The sequence below is a fragment of the Macaca fascicularis genome, chromosome 4, assembly GCF_037993035.2.
Source record: "Macaca fascicularis isolate 582-1 chromosome 4, T2T-MFA8v1.1".
Taxonomy (NCBI): Eukaryota; Metazoa; Chordata; class Mammalia; order Primates; family Cercopithecidae; genus Macaca; species Macaca fascicularis.
Genome location: NC_088378.1, coordinates 18223858 through 18243887, shown reverse-complemented (window position 1 = coordinate 18243887; position 20030 = coordinate 18223858). Strand labels below are relative to the sequence as shown.

General features: G+C 37.9%; 1 protein-coding gene across 4 annotated transcripts in view; it reads left to right on the top strand.

Annotated features, from left to right (window-relative positions):
* HS3ST5 (heparan sulfate-glucosamine 3-sulfotransferase 5) overlaps positions 1-20030 on the top strand; it is a 172850-nt gene that overhangs the window by 36997 nt on the left and 115823 nt on the right. For 2 of the 4 annotated variants that reach the window (XM_074036919.1, XM_074036920.1), the window contains one exon: positions 15450-15567. The exons of the other annotated variants lie outside the window; for them this stretch is intronic. The gene's annotated coding sequence lies outside the window, so the exon portion shown is untranslated. Of the gene's footprint in view, positions 1-15449; positions 15568-20030 lie in introns of those variants that run through there. 4 annotated transcript variants of the gene reach the window in all.

Genomic DNA, 20030 nt, shown 5'->3' with positions numbered 1-20030 from the left:
TCTGATTAAGTTAAACTTTTAAAAAAGTGGGGGCAGGTGGGAGAAATGAAATAAACACTTAGATTATAATCACCTTCTATGAAATGCGTGGATATACAGTTGGAGAAAATAATAAAATGTCTTTCTGTTGCATAGAAGCTCGTCATATGACGTCTTTCAGAGAAACTGTGGTAGCCTATATATATTTTGACTGACATTAGAGTATCGTATTTCTTTTTACTTTATAACCCTAGGGTAGAAACTGTGACTCTGGGATCAATTTTCCCCAAATTGTATAGTTCTGAGGTCTCTAGCTGAATAATATGTGGCCCTACCTCTGAGTCTGCTAAATTTTCCAAAACGGAGTGCTATCCTTTTTCCTGGGTCTTGCCTTTTTTAATTGACACTTTAGAATTACAAGACAGTTGGCTCTTGTCTTGTAATTTTGACAAGACAAAGCCTTGTTTTGAAAAGTTTGAATGTATCATTATTCAAATTCCTTCAAAAAATCCTGGGTGGAAGAGGTGATTAAAATGAAATTGTAAAATGCTAGGCAAAACAGAGTTGAATGCACCTTAAACAGACAGGTTTGGCCTTGTATTCTTGCCACTTAATAGCTTTGTAATGTTGAGAAAGATACCTCTCTGTGAGAGAGTTCTCTAATCTGTGAAATGGGATGATAGGTATCTATGTCTTATAGTTATTAAGATGATTAAATGAGTTCTGTTTGCAAAGTGCTTAGAACACTCAACCGTCATCAAGTTACTTAGAAATCTATATGCATACATTAAATATCAACCAAAAAATGCTTTCAAAAATTCTTATAAGTCCATGCCCTCCACTTAATGAAAGTGTTAGAAAACCCTATGAAAATCCATTATGTTGCTTAATTACATTATGTTGTTTCTTCTATAAGGATTGCATGACACATTCAATTTTAAAGTTAGTAACAGAAAAATATTTTCTGTCTTGAAGAACAGATAACTGTTTCTATAAAATATTAAAATGTATATGTTACCTTTGGCTTTGGGGAACAATTTGCCAACAGAATTCAAGGTAACAACCATTGGAGGAAACAGAAATTTAAATGCCTGTGTTGGTGAGACACATATGTCTTCATGATCAATTAAATGAAAATAGGGTTATGTTTTGTTTGCAGAAACTAAGGAGTCTAATCAAGCGGTCTGCCGCAAAGATGGTCAATAGAATCTAGAGTGGAGGTGGGCCAGGGGCACCATGGTGGATAGGGCCAAACATTTCCTCAGAAAATAGTTCCCTCCACACACAGCCCAGAGTAACCGTCAAGCCCCAGCTTCTGACACTGCAAGGCCCTGACGACATGGATATTTGACTTCGCCTGAGGATTATCCTCACTCAACTTAATGCTGAAACCAAAATGAAGATAAAGTCTCTGCCACTTAGCCAGCATCCATTGTTTCCTTTTCAAAGCCTGGGAATTACCTGCCTCAACACTGCTTCTCATAGAATTTGCTTCTCAAGTCGTCTTTTCCTGGCCCTAACGTGACCTTTACTTCAGAACAAATAAGTATAGTGTGTAGTGACCTGTTCACCTATTTCTCTAATAAAGCAGGTGGCCTATTTTCATGTGTTTTTTCTTCAAGCACAGTAAAAAGTCTAATTGTATAGTATTGTGTTAATAGCCAATAAGGCAGAATCGAGTGACAATAATTATACATTTAAGAATATTTTCATTTTATAGTAATGATTACTCTGTAATTGAAAATAACATAAGGAGAAAGATCAAGAGAGAGAGAGAGCACATGCATACATGGAATATACATTGTGAAGAACTTCCCATAAGAGGAAAAACTGTCAGGATATATGCAGTGGGATCCTTTTGTGAGTCTATGTTTTTCTTTGTCCCATATTTTCTATGCTTAATATTATTAGACCACCATTAAGTCTGTACCAAGGACATGTGTCAACAGTTGAAGTCATTTTCTCTTTGGCCACAGCTGCAGTTTGAGGTTATTCATGATGACCCTGTATTCAAAGGGCTGCAATAAAGTGACCTTCACCACCCAAGAATCTATTCAAACAACTAATATACATGTTAAGTGGAAACCAGGACAGATGGCAATAACAGCCAGAGAAGCTCTTGTCATTGTTGGAGTCTGGTATTCTGTTTCAGTCTAGATGGTGCATTCATGCAAAAAAGTTATCTTCACAATAGCGAAGTTCTAAAAGACCAAGAGCTCCATGCACAGCTTTATGTTAAGATAGCAAAGAATATGTAATATCTTAATATTGGGAGAAATATACATAGAACCCACACAGAGACTTTGCTTAATTGGTGAAACCTTATTCACATGAGGAGAATGAAAAGAATTATACATCGTGATGATTCTTTCACTCAGTTGACAAATACTTATCAGGGACCTTCTAAATCCCTGGCACTGCACTCTATTCTGAGGACGCCATCGTAAGCAAGGTAGTCATGGTGCATGAACTACCTTCCAGCCCCAGTGAAATGACTTTTAAAAGGGTTTATTGTTTTAAAAGGCACACACGTGTAAGGCCAAAACGCACGCACTAGGAGATAATAACAACAAATCATTTAAGCTGGAAAGCAGATGTAATCATGGAAATGAATATTTGGAAACCCCAAAATGCTGACTTCTGAAACCAGAAGTGGAGAAAGTCCAGATGCAATCCAGTTTCCACCAAAGGACTTCCAGAAAGCTCAGGAAATGGCCTCAATGTGTGTCTCTGGAACTGTGAAGCAAGGGTGAGCTTAATAACAGGAAGATTGATTAAGAGCAACTGAACACCCTCTATCTCCCACTCCTCCATGTAGCTGGGACACTGAAGTTTTGTTCCATGACTAGGGAAAAACAGAGTCAATGAACTTGGAATCATTAGGCAGAAGAGTAAACAAAGTACCAAACTGAAAATAGTGGATTTAACTAAGAGTTTAGCTACAGAATGTTGAGACTCACAGCTTTCTTCCTCACGGGACTTAGAGAATCCTGTCAATCAGATTTCTTGAGGAAGGATACTCAATCAGTTTTCTTTGGGAAATTTGGTCAGTTCAAAATGAAAAACCTAAGGATACTAAGATAAGGGATTCCCTAAGGAAACAGCCCAGCCAGATCACCCTGGAATGAGAGCACAATTGACCTATTTCTTGCACATTCACAAGTTCTTTATTCAAAAACGAGTAGATAATAGTGGATCAACACATATTTAAGGAAGGCATCTAATTTGACAAACAAAACCAGACAAAAACACCTTACAGGAAACAGAAACTATGTGAAGAGATAAGATATTGCCTCAGCAGCGAGACGGGCGGATCACGAGGTCAGGAGATCGAGACCATCCTGGCTAACACGGTGAAACCCCGTCTCTACTAAAAATACAAAAAAAAAAACTAGCTGGGCGAGGTGGCGGGCGCCTGTAGTCCCAGCTACTCGGGAGGCTGAGGCAGGAGAATGGTGTAAACCCAGGAGGCAGAGCTTGCAGTGAGCTGAGATCCGGCCACTGCACTCCAGCCTGGGCGGCAGAGGGAGACTCCGTCTCAAAAAAAAAAAAAAGATATTGCCTCAGCGGAAAAAGAGTATGGTACAAAAGAGGCACATTCAGAAAACAAAAGAAAAATATGCCTGGAAATTAAAATTATAATAGAGGAAATGGAAAACTAAATATAAGATAAAAGTAAAGATATAGTTGAGGCATTTTAGCAAAATGATAGAGATGGAAAATAGCAGAGGTTTTTTTTTTTTTTTTTTTTTTGAGACGGAGTGGTGTAGACAACAAACATTTATTTCTCATATTTCTGGAAGCTGAAAGTCCAAGATCAAGGTGCCAACAGGGTTGGGTTCTTGGTGAGGTCCGTCATCCTGGCTTATGGACTTCTTGATGTGTCTTCACATGGCAGAAGGAGGGAGAAAAAGCTCTCTGGGGGAATTTTTATGAGGGTTCTAATTCTATTCATGAGGGCTCCACTCTCATGACCTAATTATTTCCCCCAAAGCTCAACACATTATATTAGGGGCTAGGATTTCAACATGTGAGTTTGGGGGAGGGGCACAAACTTTGAGTCCATAACATTCTACCCTTATCCCCTCAAAACTCATGCCTGTTTCATATACAAAATGCATTCATTTCATCCCAACAGCCGCAGAAGTCTTACCTTGTTCCAGCTTCAACTCCTAAGTCTAAAGTCCAGGGCATCATCTAAATATCATCTAAATCTGATTTGGGTGAGTCTCAAGTAATGATTCACTTGAGGCAAAATTCTTCTCCAGCTATGAATCAGTAAAACCAAACATGTTATGTGCTTCCAAAATACAATAATGGGACAGGCATAGGATATGCATTCCCATTTCGAAAGACAGAAATGGGGAAGAAGAAAGGGGTGACGAGTCCCAGGCAAGTCCAAAACCTATTAAGGCAAACTCCAGAAGACTTTAAGCTGGAGAATAATCATCTTTAGCTCTATACTCTGCCTTCCAGACCCACTGGGTCAGCAGTCCCACCTTTTGGCCCCACCGGGGTAGCAATCCTCTCCCCATGTTTCTACCTGGCAGGGAATGAACCCCCATAGCTTTGGACAGAGATCTTATTGCCTATTGAAAACAAGGCAATGGCTCCTCATTTTGACACTGGGGAAGCAGCCCTGATAATTTCTGAGTTGATTTTGGCCTCATTCTTCCCTTGAAACATAGATCATGTTCATAGCCAAATATCTCTATGGTCACATCCTGTGAACTCCCAGAAGTCTGATGCCTTCCTTCATTTCTTTCCATCTCTTTCTCTTTTAGTTCAGATTGGCAGTTGCTTTACTGGGGTAGCTAATTAAGTCCATGGTTCACACCCATACTAATCTCCTTACTGAGCAGTCTCTTGGCCATATCTACAGTACTCTCTTCTGAACATGGTTTCTCATTTTTTGCCATATGGATAAGCTGAGAATCTTCCAAATCACTCAGTTCTAGTTCCTTTTTGCTTAATAATTCTGTCTTCGAGTCATTTTTCGCTACTTACATTTTACTATAAGCAGTCAAAAGGAACCAAGTCACTGCTTAAACACTTTGCTTAGAAATCTTCTCAGCTAGAGGTGGGAGAATGGCGTGAACCCAGGAGGCGAAGCTTGCAGTGAACCGAAATCACGCCACTGCACTCCAGCCTGGGCGACAGGCGAGACTCCATCTCAAAAAAAAAAAAAAAAAGGAAAAAAAAAAAGAAATCTTCTCAGCTAAATATCCTATTTCATTGCTTGCAGGTTCTACCTTCCACGAGTCACTAGAACATGAACACAATTTAGGCAAGTGCTTTGCTGCTTTACAACAAAGCTCACTTATTTTCCATTGCTTAATAACATATTCCTCATTTTCAGCTGAGACTTCATCAGAATGGCCATTTTTACTATCTGTGTTTCTACCAACACTCTGTGCATGATTATTTGTGTATTCTCTAATAAGATGGAAACTTCCTCTACATCTCTCCTTTTTCCCTCCTGAGCCCTCACCAGAATCTCCTTTAAAAATCCCTTTATGACCATCTCAGTTTCTTAGAGCAAGCACTTCAGAATTCTTCCTACCTCTACTTATTACTCAATGCCCAATTCACTTCCGCATTTGTAGGTGTTTGTTACAATAGCACCTCACTTCTCGGTACCAGTTTCTGTGTTAGTCAGTACTCTCCAGAGAAACAGAACCAATAGGAGATTATATAGCTATATAAAATGAGGAATTGGCTGTATTAGTCTGTTTTCGTGCTGCTAATAAAGACATACCTGCGACTGGGCAGTTTACAAAAGAAAGAGGTTTAGTGGACTCATACATAGTTCCACGCAGCTGGGGAGGCCTCACAATCATGGTAGAAAGCAAAGGCACATCTCACATGGCAGCAGACGAGAAGAAAATGAGAGCCCGGCAAAAGGGGTTTCCCTTTATATGACTATTAGATCTCATGAGACTTATTCACTACCGTGAGAACAGTGTGATGGAGACTGCCCCCGTGGTGCAGTTATCTCCCACTGGGTCCCTTTCACAACCTGAGAGAATTATGGGAGCTACAATTCAAGATGAGATTTAGGTGGGAACACAGCTAAACCCTATCATTGGCTTATGAGATTATGGAAGTTGAGAAGTCTCATGATCTGCCATTTGCAACCAGAGACCCAGGAAAGCCAGTGATGTAATCCCAGTTTGAGTCCAAAGGCCTGAGAACTAGAGGAGCTAATGGTGTAAATCTCAGTCCAAGGGCCGAAGAAGAACAATATGCTAGCTCAAGCAGGCAGGCAAGGAGGGGACAAATCCTCTCCCACTCAATTTTTGTTCTATTCAGACCCTTAACTAATTGGATAATGTTCACCCACATTGAGTAGGGCCATCTGTTTTACTGAGTTCACCAATTCAACCCTCACACACATACCTAGAAATTATATTTCACCTGGGCATCATGTGGCTCAGTCAAGGCGACAAGTAAAATTAACCATCACAGGCTGGTATAACTGGAGGATGCCACCTGGAATGTGCTGTTTCATAATAATGACAAGCTTAGCCCCTGTAACCACATGTAGGATAATATTCACCTGGGATAACCTTTACTGTCTTTGTTCATGGAGATTAATTCCACTGATTCTAATGCAGAAATAACCACCTAGAATTATAGACTGGGAGAACCTAAAGGTCTTCAGAGCTCTAATCTTCTTATACTCTCCTTTTGCAGACAGGAAAACTTAGGCTCCAGGAGATTTAGTAATCTACTTAAGGTATCAGAGCTATTTAATTCCAGGGCCAAAGCAAGAACTCAAATCTTCAGGTTTATTTTCTATGACTATTCTCTAGAATTTTTTCCTCATAACCTGACCTTTTAAAGAAAGTAGTTATCTCAGCATTGCCCAACAACAGAAAACTTTAAATTTCTTTTTTCAGTGATGAAAGAAAACATTGTAAAAAATGATTACTTTTTCTACTTGAGTATTCCATTATTATCTAAATGTAGAACCTGATAGCAGCTTAGGGATGATCAATCTCTTCTTTACAAAATAAGTAGTTTATATTTTATACTCATAAATAATTATGTGAAACACTAACAGTAATAATTTGTTATAATATTTCCAAGAATTCCTATAAATATGGCAATATATATGACTTGCATACATTCTCAGTCTGTTTTAAATAGTGGCTTTGCATTTACTATAAATGCTTATATTTTAATAGTTTTAATCTTACATTAAAAACACATTATCATATCTTAAAATATAAAGCTAAGAAAACATAAAAGGAAATATCTCTCCTTCAGAAAACTGCAATTCAAGATAGTCTATATGTGTGCCTGCACACACACACACACACTTCCCTAAGTTCCCTGAAAAAAGAATATTCATGAGTCAGGAAGTATATTTTTGCCAGAAAACAAAACACTCTTTTAAATGGTTCATACTGCTGCACCAGAACTCCTTGACATTTTAGTAATGTCTAAAATGGCCAAATCTATAACATTTTGAAATCCTGGCATAGGTCATGATACCATGTACTCTGCTCTTCTTCAGGATGTCCTACCACACCAATAGTGCTTAATACAAGATTAGAGAACAAGAGTATTGTTACTAACAAGAGCATGTCACAGGCTTTATTTTTTTCTCTGTGTTAAGGAAACGTTTTAATAACTAGGTCAGACTATATTTCTAATTTTGAGATTCAATTTGGAAAATTCCAAGAAACACTTATAATATCTCAAAGAATAATTTAGAGTTGCGTAAACTTCATGGTTCATTGTCTCTTCAGAACAGGATCCCGGTTATAAGAAAATAGCATATAGATGTAATGACCATTGGAAAATATATTAAGCCACATTGTAGCTATGAAATTTCATTCTGGGCAACATCAGATATCCATGGTTTGGGTGATTCAGGAAAACAATAACTTAAAAATATATACTTTGTGATTTTCACATTGTTCCCCAGGTCACACAGATAGAAAGAGGGATAGGATTCAGGTCTGTCACCCTGAGTCTGTGTTCTCCTCTGCAATGCTAACTCTGATAATGTGATGGCCAGGGTGAAGATCTGGGAAGATCAAGAAACCCCTGAGGAACTACTTTTGGAAAAGTGCATCAGCAGAATAACTTGGCTACAGAGAGAGTTTTAACAGTTCTTCAAATCCAATACACATTTAACCTAGATATGCACATTGATTCTCCAAATTACTGAGGTCAAAATATTGCATGAAGCCCCTAAGGTGGCAAAAGTTACTACAGCAAGTGTGACAGTGAATCATGCAATTAAAGCACAGAAATTGAACATGTTTGGTTGTTATTGTCCTTGGCAGGTTAGCTCTGAGGGATACCTGCTATGAACTGAATTGTGTACCACAAAATTATTGTGCTGAAACCATACATCAGCAACGTATTTGGAGATAGAGCTTTTAGGAAGTAATTAAGGTTAAATGAAGTCATGTGGATGTGGTCATAATCTGATAGATTGGCAGCTTTATTGGAATAAAGAGAGAGAACTCTCCACAATCATACACCAAGGTAAGGCCATGGAAGCACACAGTGAATAGATGGGCATTAGGAAGAGAGCCCTCATCAGAACCCAACCATGCTGGCACCTTGATCTTGAACTTTCAAGCCTCCAGAATGATGAGAAAGTAAATACCTATTGTTTAAGCCACCCAATCTGTGGCATATTGCTATGGCAGCCCAAGCAGAGAAAGACCTCACCAGCATGACATACATGGAGAGATAGGAGTGTTGAAGCAAGGTTTACATTATGTGCAGCACAAGATCCCCACAAAGTTAGAGAGCAGGATTGTGATGGTTAATATTAGGTGTCAACTTGATTGGATTGAAGGATGCAAAGTATTGTTTCTGGGTGTTTCTGGGTGTTGCCAGAGGAGAGTCAGTGGACTGAGAGAAGACCCACCTTCAGGAAGACCCACCCTCAGTGTGGGTGGGCACCATCTGATTAGCTGCCAGCACAACTAGAAAAAGCAGGCAGAAGAAGGTGGAAGAAACTGACTTGCTGAGTCTTCTGGCCTTCATCTTTCTCCTCTGCTGGATGCTTCCTGCCCTCAAACATGAGACTCCACATTCTTCAGCTTTTGGACTGTTGGACTTACACCAATGGTATGCTAGGGGCTCTCCGGCCTTCAGCCACAGACTGAAGGCTGCACTGTCAGCTTCCCTGCTTTTGAGCTTTTGGGACTTGGACTGAGCCACTACTGGTTTCTCAGCCTGCAGACGGCCTGTCGTGGGACTTGAACTTGTGTTTGTGTGAGTCAGTTCTCCTTAATAAACTCCCTTTCCTATTAGTTCCATTGCTCAAAAAACAAAAAACAAAAACAAAAACAAAACAAAACAAAAAACCCTGACTAATACAAGGATTTACAAGAGGCCAAGGTTCAAAATCCAAGGAAATTTTGATGCTGTGGATCAGAGTCATTGAGTAAGCAGTATTGAACTGGTATTTAGCATAGTAAGTCAATTTGGAATTAAGACTAGGTTAACTTCCTTCTACAAGTTGCAGGATTTTAACTAAGCTGCTTAACTCCCTCATTCTAACTTGGGTACTTTATGAATCCTACAGTAGAGATAATAATATCTTTGTCACATAGTTGTTGTGAGGATTAAACGATTAGATATTAAATGATTAGTATTTGGCACAATGTCTGGCCTATGCTCACATCTCAGTGAATTGGTAACTACATACAGCTGCCAAAGTTAGAGAATGTGAGGTCTGGATGGCATTCGTCTATTCATACCCCAAATATTTATTGCTTGCTTACTATCTGCCAGGCAAGATTTTAGGTGCTAAAGATACAGCAGTGAGCAAAACAAATAAAAATATTTAGAAACCTACCTTCATGGAACTTACATTCTGGAGTTCTGAGGGTAATGACAAAACCAGGAGTTGGCAGGCTCCCAGCTGTGTACCATATCCTAAAAAGCCTTGTTCTGGGCAGCTCATGCAGTCCTTGACTGGGAGTGGCTACCTATATGGAAAAAGAGACAAAGAAAATGCATGCTGACAAATAGCTTGTTATATATTTGGTATTACTCTTGACATGGCATTTTGTTAAAAGCTACTTGTCACTCTTCTTTTTTTTTTCTTTTTAACCCTCTCAAGCCAGCTTTTCCCAGCTCCAGGAGGAACCCGGAAGAGAAGCTATCACCCTTATTTTCTAAAGGCTTTCTTCTCCCTCATCTCTCCCCTTTGAAAAGAAAGGCTTTATACAAAGCCAGCTTCCTTAGCCTAAACAGGAGTATACCTTGATCTGTCCATTGTCCTGTAATGTTTTACTTGCTCTCTTGAACCTTGTCTCTGAAAGATTTCAGCCTAACACAAAAGAAAACAGGCGTTAAAACACTTTGGGGAATTAAAACTTCACAATGACGCATTTCTGAGAGGGCCCAGTTGCATACTCCCTTCCTTAACCTTCGTGGAAGCTTGTCTAGGGCAGCTCCGGGAACCTTCTAGTGTTCCTATGTGTGTATTTTCCCTTGTCACCATTCATCTTTCCTTTGGATTAAGGAGGCAAGTTAAAGTAGTGAACTTTTGCTGCATAAATAATTAGAGGCTAGATTTTGCTTTGTTTTGTGGCCATTTACTATGTACTTTGTGATGTTTTTCATTCTTTTCTAACCCATGTGCAGGGCTGATTGGTAAATGGATTTGGTTGTGAATAATAAACCAGTGTTCACATCTAAAAATCCATTTACCGAGAGATGCTTCTGTAGTGAGAGTGTGGCAAAACAGGTTATTCTTTTGTTGCTTTAGAAATATGCCTGATTTTCCTTTATTGTTTTGGGGTAGCTTTTGTTCATGTATATAGAATCCAGTCAGAGGAGCTAAGGGAAGCACTGGGAACAGTCGCCTATCCTTGTATGCTTAAATAAAAGAAAGCCAAAAACTGTTAAGAGCAAGACTTTTTGCAAAATATCAATGAATAAGCAATTTTGGTAAATAAGTAACCACTAGAAACAATGCTGAATGCTGAAAGCAAGCTACACTTATTCCAAAAAATTTTCATGTTTAAACAAAGTTTTGAGTTTCTTTTCCTCTTCTCATGTAAATGCATAAATATACTACTTTTTCTCAGCTATGAAAAAACATTCTTATTTCAGTAAATTTCCTTCTTTTAGGTTTACCATGTGGATCATGGAAAAGGTATAATTTTACAGAGTTTGTTGCTTTTAATGCACATTTATACATTTATAGTACCAAATAAATATAGCCTTTCAAATAACAAACTTCCACAAAAGGAAATTCTTCCTTCATAACTAGAACACCTCTCACAGGACTAAGTCTTTTGTTAGTAAGATAAATTCCAGAAATGGATTTCAGAATAAAGACCTCAGTGTTTGTTTTTATTCTTGTGAAACCAATAAAGTGCTGACAAAGAGTGCTATAATATGCCACCGTAGTTTAGAAATAAGGCACATTTAAGAGTGCTCTTTATTGCCTTTTGCAAGTTGGATACTGCTAACCCTCGCCACACTACCACAGAAGATGCTTTGCATTAGCAGAAGCAGGGTGGTTGATCCATTTGAGCACCACCTGAATATTACATACACACTTAAAAAATGTCAAGCCTTTAGGAACACTGGAGTGATTATCATACTGCGGCATTACGTTCCCATAGGTTTAAGTCTGAAATATACTGAATTTAAAAGAGGAAAAGGTATGGCTATCATAATATCTGTTTCCATTGTTCTTCATATCATTTATTTCCTAACAAATTGCAACCCATCTCAAAAGACCTATTTCAAGGGTTATTCTTGTGGATAAAAAAATGCAAAATTATTTTGATACATACTTGCCTCCTTGAATCTGGATGTTAAAATGTATGACACTGCCCATTCAAACTACGGTAGTATCGCTTTGCAATTCTGAGGACAGGAGAGGGAAATGGGATAGGGAAATACAAACTAATTTTCAAGCCCTGGTAAAAGGACTAAGAATGTGAAGGAAATGCAGGTTGCACAGATGACTGAAAACAGGAAGTGGGTAGGGAGTTTGTTGCTAAAATGCAGAGCAGAAGAGGGCTTCAGAGCAGGATTCCCAACTCTGGCTGCAGAATCACCTGGGGAGCAGACCAGTTCTTGGGAGTGACTTGCATCTAAGCTAAGACCACAGAAAAGAACAAGTATATAGGACATAAAAGTAGAATTTATACGCCAGAGCCTTTCTCTATGCTTTTTAGAACACCTATACTGCATATGTTCAACAATTATACCTTGCCTTGTTTTGGGGGGCATAGCGTGGGGTGAAGAGGTAGATTTTTTTTTAAATCATTTACCCTGAGTAGGCATTCAGTAAATGCTTTGTTGCCAGTCTGACTCCATTTCCAGCCACAACCCCATGGAGTTGAGTTGAATGACATCTAAACCTGCAGGTAAGCATGCATGTATACATAATACTTGTTGTGAATGAAAAGGAAAATTAGTTCTTTCAAAAATATTAGCTTGGCTCTGATTAAAGATAAAAATAAAAACTATAGGTTTCTGCAAATGATACAAGTGGCTTTTTCTTACAAGGTACCCATTTATATTTTCGACAGCATTTGTCTTTCTTGAGAGAGTCCTTCATTCAAGGACTACATTGCAAACGTGGATCATTTATGTATAACTTGGTAGATGATAGACATTTGAAATTACTGTGACAGGTGTTTTCACATTGTTTCTGCTGATCTGAGAAAACGCGCATTGCCAGAAAAGAGTGTGGAGAACTCAAATTCCTCAGAATCAATTTGAAGCAGTCTTTTAAAATAAGAACTGCTATAAAGAGGCATTTTGGAAAGGAGTGGGGGTGGGGAGAACAGTTCTTGAAATGAAAATACAGTTCAGTAAATACAGTTCAGTAAAACAAGTTTATTTATTTGATGGATACTATATATACACTGTGCTTTAATTTATTCGTCATTATTATTGCCTTGAAATTGTTTTTTGTTACCATTCATATGATGGCCTCAGGAGGCTCAGAAGAGAGCCAATGAAAACAATTCCATGGGTGTTACTAGTGAAATATTTCGTTATACTTCAAGATAAGAAATAAGAGTATACTAAAGAGACAAAGGAATACCAAAAGCTGAAGACTAAAAAATACAGAGAAAGAATGTCTTTTATGTAGAATGGCCCATCAGTGCTAGCACTTAATCTGTAAAACCAGTAGCAGTTGTATTAAGTAATTTATGTGGGAATAAGAATTGTTTTTATATTGTTTTTGCTGTGGATGATAACATTCTGTAAGCTCATCATATTTTTAATCTTGACTTAAGAAAAATACTGCTGTGGCAATTATTAAAATAGGAGTTCCACTTATCCTTGTGCAAGTAGCTTCTCTTCCTCCTGTGTCCTCCCCCTTCACGTGCCCTCCCCCACCTGACTCCATCCCTCCTCCCCCTTAGCCAAAGGCATTTGTGAAATATAGAAGCAGTTATGTCATGCTGTTGTTTTGGGTATTCTTAATAAATGCTTACTGTATTTCAGAGGTGGTCTGAGGAGGTCAGCTAATGCAATTTCACTTTGATTACTTTTTCTATTTTTGGATGCAAAGAACCCTGAACCAATTCCCTGAATCTGTCATAATCATAATTTAGTTATCCACAGCTGCTTCATTAGATTTAAGTCTCTTTCAAGAGGATATTGATTATTCCAATTCTTTATGATATAATAACAATATTCATAAGATGCCCTGTTCTCCATCTTCATTTGCTTGACCCACTAATGGGTACTGGTTTCAAATTTTCTTTTCCAATCACAACGTCCCTTTTAAAGTTCTGTGATTATAGTGACATAGCAATATCAAGCAACACCTTTAGCTACTTCAGGTGTTATACATTGGATTTCATATACTATTTCTGCCCCTTTCAATACATCAATACACCTTTGCTGTTACCATTAGAAGTCTGTATCTTTTTTTTTTTGTTTTTTTTGTTTTTTGAGACGGAGTCTCGCTCTGTCGCCCAGGCTGGAGTGCAGTGGCCGGATCTCAGCTCACTGCAAGCTCCGCCTCCCGGGTTCACGCCATTCTCCTGCCTCAGCCTCCCCAGTAGCTGGGACTATAGGCGCCCGCCACCTCGCCTGGCTAGTTTTTTGTATTTCTTAGTAGAGACGGGGTTTCACCGTGTTAGCCAGCATGGTCTCAATCTCCTGACCTCGTAATCCGCCCGCCTCGGCCTCCCAAAGTGCTGGGATTACAGGCGTGAGCCACCGCGCCCAGAAGTCTGTATCTTAAACTCAAATCTTAGCGTGGCATTCCAGAGTTTAACATCCTTCAATCCTCCTATTATCTACCTTGCACTTTTCTTTTCTCTTCTTCTTTTTTTTTTTTTTTTTTTGAGACAAAGTCTCGCTCTGTCACCAGGCTGGAGTGCAGTGGTGTGATCTTGGATCACTGGAACCTCCACCTCCCGGGTTCAAGCAATCCTCCTTCCTCAGCCTCTTGAGTAGCTGGGACTACAGGTGCGCACCACCATGCCCAGTTAATTTTTGTATTTCTAGTAGATACAGGCTTTCAACATGTTGGCCAGGATGGTCTCGATCTCTTGACCTCCTTATCTGCCCGCCTCGGCCTCCCAAGGTGCTGGGATTACAGACATGAGCCACCACGCCCGGCCTGCATTTTTCTTTATGGAGATAGGTGGTATGAGAAAGGTCTTAAACCAAAATGAGAAACTTGTTCCACCTAAATGAAATAACCAAATGGGAACATTATTGTTAACCTATACTGACTTAGGTAAGTTATTTTTTAAAATGTGGTTATATTTGACAGTTTGTATTATTGCCAAAAAGAAAAAAGAAACACATTCATCATATATGAACTTCTCACTTAAATGATTCATTAATCTTTTTAAAGAAGCTTTTTTGAGAGCATCTAGAATATTCCAAGCACTGGTCTAAGCTGTGGAGATTAGCAGTAAAAAGATAGACGTTGTCTCAGCCCTTATGCTGCTTACACTCTGTTGGGGTTACAGGCCAGTAAAGAGACAATCGCATCATTCTGTGACAGGGATTTTGGTTGGAGAGAACAGGGTTGTAAGGATCTAGAGAAAGGGCACCTGGAAAAAGAATTGCCAGAGAAATCTTCTTGAGGAAAGTGACATCCAAGCTGAGACGGAAGAGGAGAAATTAGCCAGGCTGATTGGGATAGTGATCTAGGCAGAGGATCAAAGCCCAGTGTTTTCAAGGCATTGAAAGCAGCTCTGGATGAATGAATGGGCCAGACAGGGTGGAGTGGGGACAGATGAGGCTGGGGAGCAATTAGGACCCCAGTTGTGCAAGGTCACAATTGGGGGAGGGGCAATTTTGGGGAGCCAGAGAGGTCTTTGAAGTGTTGGTTTGAGGTGCCTATAGGTATCCAAGTAAGATTTCCAATAGGCAGAGCCTGCATTGCCAATTAACAAAGCATTTGATTTCGTTTTTGGGCTTTTTGTTGGTTTGTTTGCTTTTGTTTTTGTTTTGTTTTTTCTGAGATGGAGTCTTGGTCTGTTTCCCAGGCTGGAGTGCAGTGGTGCAATCTTGGCTCACTGCCACCTCTGCCTCCTGGGTTCAAGTGATTCTCCTGCCTCAACCTCCTGAATAGCTGGGACTACAGGCACCCGCAACCACGCCCAGGTAATTTTTATATTTTAAGTAGAGACACAGTTTCGCCATGTTGGCCAGGCTGGTCTTGAACTCCTGACCTCAGATGATCCACCTGCCTCAGCCTCCCAAAGTGCTGAGATTACAGGCATGAGCCACCGTGTCCAGACAGCATTTGATTTTGAAAGTTAGTAGCTAAATTTAATTAAGAGGTAGCTCAATTCCTTGAGATTCCTTGGCTAGTTTATTAGAAATTTCTTTTACTTATCTCTTATTACTAATTTATAATTCACTTAGTTCTATATCTGTAACTCCTTTTCTCAACAAATTTCAGAATTATGTGCTTAAAAATATTTTATTGATGAGTTAAGTACTCATTTTTAATTTTTTTGTACTTTTTTTGACTATAAGTTGATATAATTTAAAATGTTGTGGCCTGCCATAAGAAGTGCAAAATCGAGAATATAAAATAGGTTGTAGCATTACATTAAAAGAGTCGATTCTGTGGAAGTTTAATTCCCCATGCTTGTCAAAAGTTGTTAAAACATTGCTAGCCTCTTTTGAATAGAAAATGTGGGCAGACATGTACTAATATATCAAAAAATGACACTTTGTCAAAGAAGGCTTTCATGGAAGAATGTTCTGAATAAAATGTTTTCTTTTAAAAAGAACTCAACCTGTTTAACATTCCAAAGCAAACACAAAAGAACACAGAATGCCTGAACTCACTGCCAGTCACAACAGTTAGTTTCATTTACCCTTTAATACTTTTTTTATATTCCAAAAATTGTTCCCCAAAAGAATTATCAGTTTTATTCCATGATAACCCTGGCTTGAAGTAAAATAAAAGTAGCTCTGACCCTCCTCAAAATGGATTCTTTTCAGACTTACTAGCACTTCTAATAGTATGATGATGATATAGTTGGCTATGGCTATGTCTACTGTTAGACTCAATGTAATTATATGTGAAGCAACAATTCCCTTATCTATTAGGAACACTTGCTGCGGTTAACTGCATTTCACTGTCTGACAGATGAAATACAGAATTAAAATCTCAAACTAGTTTCTCAAAGTTTTTTCTTCCCCCAAGTCATTTTAAAATCTTTTAGCCTAGGGGAAGATGGTAGCTGGAAAAGAACGGAAAAACAGATGGCATTTACAGGTCTGAGCAAGACTTACAAAGCAGATGTGCCTGTATTTTTACCTATTCTAGCTCCTCAAACAGGTCTTCTCTGCTATAATTGCTTTGCAATGGTTCCAATCCTTTGAACCTTCTGAGGGTGTCCGGAGTTAAGATAGTGTTTGATAGTTGAAATGTTAAACTGAAAATCAATAGATAATTGGCTTTGATTACTACCTAATACTGTCTAATCTAAATAGGAGGAATATTTGTGTGTGTTACTCATATTCTTTGCAGAAAACACATTGAAGCCTAGCTTTTGGGTGGGGATATCGTTCATTGGAAGAAACAGAAACAGATGGCAGTTGTGGTAATTGAGATATAGCATTGCTTAAAGGCATCCTGTAATTCCACCTAATAATACTAGTGTGAAAAGGAAAGAAATATTCTGCACAACTTACTTGATGTGTAAGCTGAGTCTGATTTTATAGCCTTATAGCCTGCTCACAATTAAGATGCCCCAAAGGTTGTTGGTGGTGTTGGGGGTAGAGATTGTGCAAAGTTTTGAGCTAATGTCACAGAATGGTGGGAACAAATCTCCCCAACTATAGAGGTTTGTTGGAGAATAGAAAGCCCAGGTTTTAATAAAATATTAGAAAATTCTGCATATATTAGTATTTGTATAAAAGGACACTAAGATTGGGGGCAACAGATTTTAATTACTAATAGTCAAGCCAAATGTGTTACTTTTACCATTTCATTAATTTACACTATTACTGCAAGGGAGAACTATTTTGTTGTTTGTGGTGGTGGTGGAGGTGGGGGTTACAAGCATCTCACCATTGAGAATGCCTTCCTAGCTCTCTGAGATGGGAGCTGAAGACAGTAAGGGGTAGCATTGTGGATTTAGGCTTTGAGTCTTGCCTCTATAACTTACAAATTATACGTATAAATTATGTATGCCTTAGTCTCTCCAAGCCTCACTTCATTCATCTGTAAAATGGGCTGAATACAATTTTATTAGGTATTTAGTTCAGTGCCTAATACGTATTCAGTACCTAATAAATGGTAGCAATCATCATTAATAGACAAATGTGCACAGCTTAAAAGTTTTTCCCATCAAGCACACTAAGGATTGTAGGACATTCATGGATATAGTTTTTCACCGCACCAGGAAATTCCGTCCAAATGGATACAAGAGTGTTTCAGAATATCCTCAGAATCCATAGACCAGGAAACATTGTTATATATCACTACTCACTATGTAAACTGTTTGTTTAAATACAAGTTAAAAGCAGAACTTTTCCTTGAAAACACCTTCTGGTTACATTTATTGGACTGACTCATAAGAAATTTTATCACACTGATTGTTACACACTTATAAATCATTTGCTAAAAGCAATGGTTTCTCCTAAATGTATTAAGTCCAAAATAATTTCTAAAACTTACATCGCTTTAAAGTTTAAACAATCATATCCTTAGCTATGAACTATTATTCCTGGAAGGTTAAAGTATATATCCTACGTGCAAAAGAAATGTCAAGGACATATCAATATTTGATTTCATTACACATTAGCTATGCCAGAGACCCTGCAGTCCTACCTAATGTAAACCGCTCACTAGGAGTCCACAACAGAAACCAACAAAAGATGCAAATTGATCCTGCTGTATTTTAATATTAATATTTTACAGCACTTTTTGAACTATTTTATAAATTAATTAATTTCAAAATGGATGAGGCAGTAACATTGAACTTTAGATAATTATGTTTAAATTAAATATAAGCATTTAAAATAATCATTTTAATTAAATACAAGGCACAGGCAGCTAATCATTAAAAGTGGAATTGGTAACTTGAGATTTATCATCCTGAAACCACTTGTACCACATTTCTAATGAGTTCTTTCCTCTACTTAAATGAAGGACTAAATTTATTTCCCCAATGTGGCAGCTAGTAAAAGATAACCGTTTCTCAGGTCATGGTTGTCAATTTGATGTTGAATCAGAGTAAAGAAGTCTGTTTTGCTATACTTGCTTTGATCCAAAAACAGTATTTACTATTTGCTAATCCATTTCCAACTTACAGTACTTTAGTTCTATGAAAACCTAACAAAAGCCCTAGTAACTGAAATAGCATTTACTACTGCAACCGAAAATAGTTATATTTTGTAAAGGAAATTGATGCTTTTTATAGAGGAGACTCCAAGGAATAAAATCTAAATAATTTTGTGATTAATTTTTTTAAAATTTCATTACAACTTTAAGAACGAGGAATAACACTCAAAACAACATCCTTTTATAAATTATGGATATGTATACTCTATATTTGTAACAATATACATATACACACACATAAACAAATTTGTATGTTTTTAAAAAACCATCAACTAGTTTTTCTAAAGCAATGTCATTATCATTTAGTATAAACTCTGACAATAAATGTTTGTAAAGTAAGTGAATACATAAGTGATAAATTTTATAGAATGTCTTTTAAAGGGCTCTCTCTTAAAATCATTTTTTGTTAGATCTTACCTTCTACTTTAACCTTCTCCATTGAAAGAGCTGATAAAGCTGAAGTGCATCTACTCACAGCTTTGAAGACTGTGTTTTTCCCTTATCTGTTGCTTTCCTGTATTCTAGAATTAGTACAAATGTTAAGAATCTAAAAGAGAGCATAACCTGTGGTGACTGAAAGGGCAATTTAAAGGCCAGTTTGTATGTTTTGTTCCTTGAACTAAATACCTGCAATTACTGATTGTCACATTTTTCTTCTGTTGTAAAAACTGAACTAATTGAAGGTATTACCCTTAGGGAACAAGCTCTACAGTATAATGAATGTTGAGTGCCCTCTTGAGTTTAGCATTTTAATTATTTATAATTATAATGATTTCTGTTTATTTGAGAACTTTGGAAATAATTCTAGTTTATCAAACAAATTGAGAAACAGAGTAGTTGAGGCTTTATATTGTAATGTTTCATACCGAGGTCAGCAGGCTAATGGATATGCCAAGAAGTTCTCACGAGCAAAGGAGCCAGTTTTCTGGACATAACTGATATATGCCATGTCCTAAAATAGCTGGATGTGCTTTTTGCTACCCACTCTCTGATTTATCTATAACTATGTGGACAATATTGGGGTTGTGAGGTGAAGAGTTGACAAGAACACAACTGGAAGAAATTGGAAATAATTTATGAAAGTATGTTAATCAGAGAGGAGACAAAATAGACTCAGTAGCTGGCTATTAGCCAAGTGTATAAATTTTTAAGACCTGTTCCTTTACTTGAAAGAGATTGTGTGTGTGTGTGTGTGTGTGTGTGCGCGTGCGCGCGTTTTGTACCCTAAATATATTTGCATATAATGGATCCAAGTAAAAGA